The 6,804-nt window shown below is 31.9% G+C and overlaps 1 long non-coding RNA gene across 1 annotated transcript; it reads right to left on the bottom strand.

Annotated features, from left to right (window-relative positions):
- Nucleotides 1-2,461: 2,461 nt before the first annotated feature.
- Nucleotides 2,462-3,223, bottom strand: LOC132044945 (uncharacterized). Its single transcript, XR_009412315.1, has 2 exons — nt 3,055-3,223; nt 2,462-2,873 (listed from the first exon to the last, which is right to left on the bottom strand). It is a non-coding gene; the product is annotated as an uncharacterized LOC132044945 (long non-coding RNA).
- Nucleotides 3,224-6,804: the final 3,581 nt, after the last annotated feature.

Raw genomic sequence — 6,804 nt, 5'->3', positions numbered from 1 at the left:
TATATATATATATATATATATATATATATATATATATATATATATATATATATATAGCGCACCACCGGTTGGTATGCGATAACCACCGAGCCTTAGTAGGGCCAGGTATGTATACTTACCGAGCCTTGCCATGGCCGGGTATGTGAAACACCGAACCTTCGCGGTCGGGTATGCTATGTAAATGCTATGTATATGATATGAATATGAATACGGAAATGCTATGAATATGAATATGTAAATGAATACGAGTATGAATGGAAATATGACTACGAATACGAATAAGGACATGGAATGTAAACGAGTACGGATACGGATATGGATGTATGTACACAATCACGCATTAGAAATGAAAAGTCCCTATGAAAAGCAAGTAAGTGTTTATGACTAGGGTTCGACTACCTTCCATCTTATGCTATTTCTCATATTGCTTATTATGCTTCTATAATGATGTTGATCATGCTTTACATACTCGGTACATTCTTCGTACTGACGTCCTTTTATTTGTGGACGGACATTTAACGTCATCTCCTTGGTGGCGGGGAGACGAGCTTGATCCATAGCTTCATTTCTCGGGGACTACATAGCGGAGCTCCATTTCATTCGAGCTACAGCTTTTGGTATTTATTCTTTTGTGTACATATTTATGGGCATGGCGGGGTCCTGTCCCGCCTATATGATATGACATCCACTCCTTAGAGGCTCGTAAACATGTGTATATGGTTAGATGTGTTTGGCCTTGTCGGCCTATATCTTAGATATCATTTTGTTAGCCTCGTCGGCTTATGTACATTGATATGGGCATAGTTGCTAATGATGATATAAATGTATTGTTGTCCAATGGGATTAGTATGATTGATGAATGAAAAGTATGATTTAGCTATGTGGCTCACCTAGATGTAATGTGAAAGTACGTTAAGAGGTGCCCGGGTGGGTTAGCACCGGGTGCCCGTCGCGGCCCTCCGGTTGGGTCGTGACACAAACCTATCATCTTACATCAAAGGAATATTGAAATCTCCTGAAATACACCAAGGTGTGTTCATAGTACTTCCAATCCTCATAATCCCACTCCATAGTGTTTTCCTTTCCTCTATAGTATTTCTCCCATATACAATTGTCATGGCACTACTAAGTGTTGATCTTCTATCCATAATTTCACAATGAATATATTGAGCATTCACCTCCTTAATAGTAACATGAATATGATGATCTTGCCATAGTACCCATATTCTTCCATTAGGTGCCTCAGTGTAATTATGTGCCCATGTCCATTGTTTAGCAATTCTAGCAGTGCTCTCAGTAAATTTATGTTCTTTTACTTTAGTCTCCAGGATTCCAAAAAAAACTATCTTATACTTTTTCAGATAGGACCCTAGGTCCCTCTGTTTGAAGGGCTGGTTCATCCTCCTCACATTCCAGATGAGGCCATTCATTTGGAAGATGATTGCCCTCCCCCCCCCCCCCCCCCCCCCACCATCAGGAGGCAGATCAGCTACACCTTCCATACTACCAAGACTCAATGGGGAAAAAGTATTCAGTACTTTGACAGGTGCTGTCTTCTGTAGGATAGGTATTTTACTCCCATGTGCCACCAAATCAGCATATGATCTTTGAGTAGCCTTTGGTGATACTAGCACCTGTGGGGGAGGGATAGCAGCTGGTGAGATAACTGTAGTTGACCTTAAGGCCTTTTCATTCAACTTAAATTCTATATAAATTCAAAATCACATAACATATCAGTTTGTTAGAAAGTAATTTTTTTTAAGAAAAAACACAATAAATATTTGAAAAGATAGAATTTGGAGATATCCTTATCTCATATCTATATATTTGAGTTTGAAATTTGAAAATAAACATGTATAACCCATTCATCAACAATATATATCCTAATCTACATATTTGAGTTTGAAATTTAAAAGTAAACATACCCAAAATGGAAATAGGCCAAATTTGATATGTTATTTTACTTTTTTACATTTTTCCATACATATTTTTCTATTTTTATTTTCTTTCTTTCATTCTTTATTTTGTTAAAAACATAAATTCTTTACGATATATCCAAATTGATTTTTAACATGTTTTTTCTGAAACTATTTTTCTTTCAAATCAAATTTAATTTTTTTTTATATTTCAATTCAAAAAGTGTTATTTTTTTAACTTAATAAATAATTCTTTATTTTATAAAGAAAGATATCTTTGAGTTTTTAAAGTCATATAATTACAATTGTGATAAGGATAAGTTTAAATGTTTGCCAAACATGATCCTTCCAACATATTCAAATTTCAAACTTTGTTTTTCAGATAAAGTGTAAACTAATAACAAAATATATGAAATATATGTCAGATAAGTTCCAACTCTATTAATTAAAAAACATAGGCGTCATTTTTTTTTCCTTCCAGATGCATTGTGGGGGATTCTGCACATTCAAAAGAAAGAGCAAAAGTGTAAGACAATCTAAAAAGCTAAATACAACTCTAGATTGTTTTACTAATTTGAGATACTCATCAAATTATCCATCTGACAAAAAGAAAGTGGCGAATAACAAAACATAAAAGAGAAGCATGTGCAAGAGATTTAGAAGGATAAAAAAACAAACCTTTTGTTTTAGTTTATATGTACATGTAAAAAAATTTGACATTGTTTGGCTGTCATATCTATAAAGAAAAGACCGACCTACGAAAGTTCAATTCCTCCAACTGCAACCGTTCATCATTGAAGTTTTTCAAATAATTCAATGATCATATTTCCGAGGCTCATGAAATATTTGGCTTTGGTTTCTTCTATTTCCATGCTTGAACTTTTTCTTCCTGTTGCATCATATGTTGAACTTGCAAATCATCTTTTTCGCCATTTGATAGTTTTTATTAACCAAAACCTACAAATATCACTGATTAGTACTTATAATTTCATTCAACACAAACGTAAGGTCCAAATTAAAAAACATGATAATCATGAATAGAACTAATTAGAATCATCGACAAAAATAGGAAGTAAAATAACTCTTAAAAATAAGCCATGATGGCATAAACAGTCACATTGAGAACTGAGAAGAGAACCTGATGTTTATGTGTTAATGTTTATGTGTTACTGGGGAATATATATAAAATCTTAAGAGTTTTAACTTCTTTCCAATTCAAATTTGAAAATCATTAGTTAGAATAGATAAGCTAATATGAGCAAATATTTTTAAAAGATATTTTAGGATCCTAGTCATCCTTATCCTCATTCACCACCGTGTTTTATATCATGTTGAAGAACTTATTTTAATTAATACATATTTCAGATATATTTATTAGTTTGTTCAGTTTAACTACACATATATTTTTTAAATTGTGCATATTATGCTGAAAATATTATTTGGATCATTTCAAATTCAAAATAGTTTTGTCACATATTTTAAATTAAATTAATTATTTTTCTCAATTCAAATTCAAACTCATTTTTTTTTATTTTCTTGATTCTGCCATCTTTTAGTGATTTTTCTAATACCCAATTCAAATTCAAATTCGTAAAAGTATTTTCAAATTAAAACTAAAAAATTATTAACGTTTTACTAAACTGCAAGCAAAATACTATGTACTCATGGAAATAAATTTCTCCATAAAATGAGCTACCTTATCCGTTTTTCTTCTTCTTTTGTTTCAATTTCTCTTCTAACGAAAAAGAAGAAGCAAATATCCAAATTTAAATATTTTATCTTTCAAGTCCAATTAACATTTAACTATAATAATTATTTCTAATCTGATTAAATATATTATTTAAATTTAATGTATCTATATCATGATTAAATATTTTTTAGATGAGGATAAAAATCTCTAATAAGAAAAAAAATTATTTTTCTATTGAAATTCAAGGACTTATCATACTTTAATTCAAATTGATTTTTAGTATATATCCGATACTACCTTCTTTATGTATTGTAATTTAATTTTTTAAGTACTTAAAGAAACTGAAAACATAATCAATATTTTATCAGCATAAGGTTTACATTTAAGATATAAAAATTATTTATCATCTCTATGGGAGTATCTAGTAGATTTTATTAATAATGTTTGTTTTAGATATTTATCTCTAAATTCAAATTTAAAACTTGGCTTAATCATATTGTTAGCACCTCTCCTACATATATATATATATATATATATATATATATATATATATATATAATTAATTAAATATAAATTTTTAAATTTGAAAAGTCCTGCAATTACGATGATAAAACCAAGGAATTGTAAACACTTGAACTTGATAAGAAAATGTGCAATTACTTCAAGCTTCAATTTATTTTGAAATTCAATATCTGATGGGATTAGACAACAATAAGAGTTCTATTAGGACTCTTTAGCCGTGGTAAATATTTTCCCTATAGAGGTTATACTACCTCTAATTTATTCTAATCATATCATTTCAAATCTTTTCAATAATTTTATATTTAACAATTCAAAAAGTTCATTACAAAACATATTAACTTTGTCTTAAAATTCTTACAAGTACTTGTTATCAAGCTTTTTTTTTTTACCTGGCTTAACCACGTCTTTTTTTTTGCGCGAAGTGCCCTTCTTTTGGGCTATCTTTATATTTTGCCCCTCATTTATGCCTTCTTTAATTTTTGCCTCGCCGTTGTTTAATGAAAGTTTTTTGACGAAATTACCGTTACCCCATTAAAACCCTTTCTATTTCGTAATTTGCCCTTTTCTTTTCTTTTTTTGCTTCTTCATTCCTCCTCCGTTTTGTGTCCGTTTATCTGTTCCAAAATTTAGGTACGAATTTGGATCTTTTGCTCGTTTCAATATTTGTTTTTATGTTAAATTGTTGTTTGTTGAATTGATATCTTTGTCTTCGTCGTTTTTTATATTTAATTGATCCTTTTTTATTTAAAATTATAGTGTTTTGTTAAAGTGTCCGTATGATTTTTTGAACTTTTAGTTTCGTTCCCATGTATATATTTTGGTTTTTTGAATGTCGTATTATGGATGTCGTAATATGTTTTAGTTGATTTTGATATGCGTTTTGGTTTTCTTTTTGTTGAATCTTTGAAGTTTTGCCCGAACAACCGTCGTTTTATGTTGTTCGTTGTTTTTTTAATAATGCGTTTTTGTGAAGAATTTGTTTGTGCGAGGCGGCATATTGTTACACCTTGGAAATTTTCCCTTAGCGTACAGTGAATAGACTAACGAAGGACATGACGTATACGAGGTTTGAACAAGTAAGAAATAGTCTTCAATGGTCCTAATTAAGATTTCCAAAGACATTCGAGTTAAGGAAAGAAAGTTGTTAAGGAAAGCGAGTTATAAGTTGTGTGTCGGGCAAAGTTACGCGTATCGAGTTAATGATATCTTAATAATGTTTTGGAGAAGAGTTATAATGTCCCTTAGATTGCTAATGAAGTGATAAAAAAGTGTTAAGAAGGTTCCATAAGGATTGGAGATCAAATGAGACGACGGGAACAACTTTGGTGAAACTGTGAGTTTCACGGCCAAGGTTCCACGGACCATATAATGTTCCACGGACCGTGGATGGGTCCGTGGAACTGCCAGCAGAAATGTCGACTGGCTGGTCGTGAACCACGACCAGAACCACGGCCAACACCCTGATCCACGGACCGTGAAATGTATCCGGTGGAAGTCCCGACGTATCGAACTTAGTTCAATTATATAATGATGCTCCCATTTCATTTATTTCATTTCCACACTTTTCTTCAACTTCTCAAGACCTCTAGAACCTTCCACATATTTCATCCACAAGTTCTCAAGACCTCTAGAACCTTCCACATATCTCATCCACAAGAAAACCAAGGAAATCAAGGATCAACAATGAGAATTGGAGTGAATCAAGTATATGCAACCTCACTAAAGTCATCTAAACCAAGAAATTCCAAAAGAAGTGAATTAGGGATTTTGGTGTAAGAAGGGAATATCCATTCAAGACTTATTTTACCATTATCTAAGGTAAGTTTTATGGTATTTTCATAATGTTTGAAGTATTGTAAAGTTGAAACACTTGAATTGTAGAAGAATATGCGAAATGGGTCATAAATGGGGAATAGTGTCATTGTTGAGTAGAAGTTTGGATTGAGTTGTGGATATTGATATGTTGAGATTGTAAATACGTTATAAATGACGTTTAGAACATGGAATAAGTATTGTATGAGAAATAACGTGATAATGGACTTTGGTCATGATTATGGAAAATTTGGAGTGAAATTGTCAAATGTGGATAACGCAAATAAATGATGATTGTTGTTTATGATACCGTGATAGTTGTTATTAACGTTTGGGAGTTGATATGGAATATGGAGGAAGTTGTATAAACAAAGGAAATGCTGCCCAATTTTCTCTAGCATTAGTAAGCACGTCTTTATAAATGTTTAGCTAATGTCGATACGAATCCTTTTGAAGGTAGAACGTGTGCATTAAAGGAGAACGAGCAAGCAATAGAATAGTTAAACGACAAAGGTATGTAAGGCTAGTCCTTTCCTTCTAAGGCATGAATCTTATGGCATGAATTTCCTCCTTCTTTATGAATTTCCCATCTTAAAGAAAACTATGAGTCCTTGTCCATGAATAGTCATACGAGAGTAGAGATACACGATGAGTATGATATGATGATGATAAGCTTAAGTCTAAAGAAGCTATAGCCCACGATATAATGTTTCTACGAAGCTAATGACCTTCATACGATTCCTTGCTATTATTCATTGTTGCTAGACCCATCTTATGATGTTAGTCTCTTTCCCTTCAAGGCATGATTTTCCTCCTCCTCCATGAATCTCCTAAATTCTGAAGAACTAAGAGCCCACGTTCACG

Source organism: Lycium ferocissimum, unplaced genomic scaffold (assembly GCF_029784015.1).
Source record: "Lycium ferocissimum isolate CSIRO_LF1 unplaced genomic scaffold, AGI_CSIRO_Lferr_CH_V1 ctg5609, whole genome shotgun sequence".
In the NCBI taxonomy this organism is placed as follows: domain Eukaryota; kingdom Viridiplantae; phylum Streptophyta; class Magnoliopsida; order Solanales; family Solanaceae; genus Lycium; species Lycium ferocissimum.
This window is presented reverse-complemented; position numbering and strand designations above follow the sequence as displayed.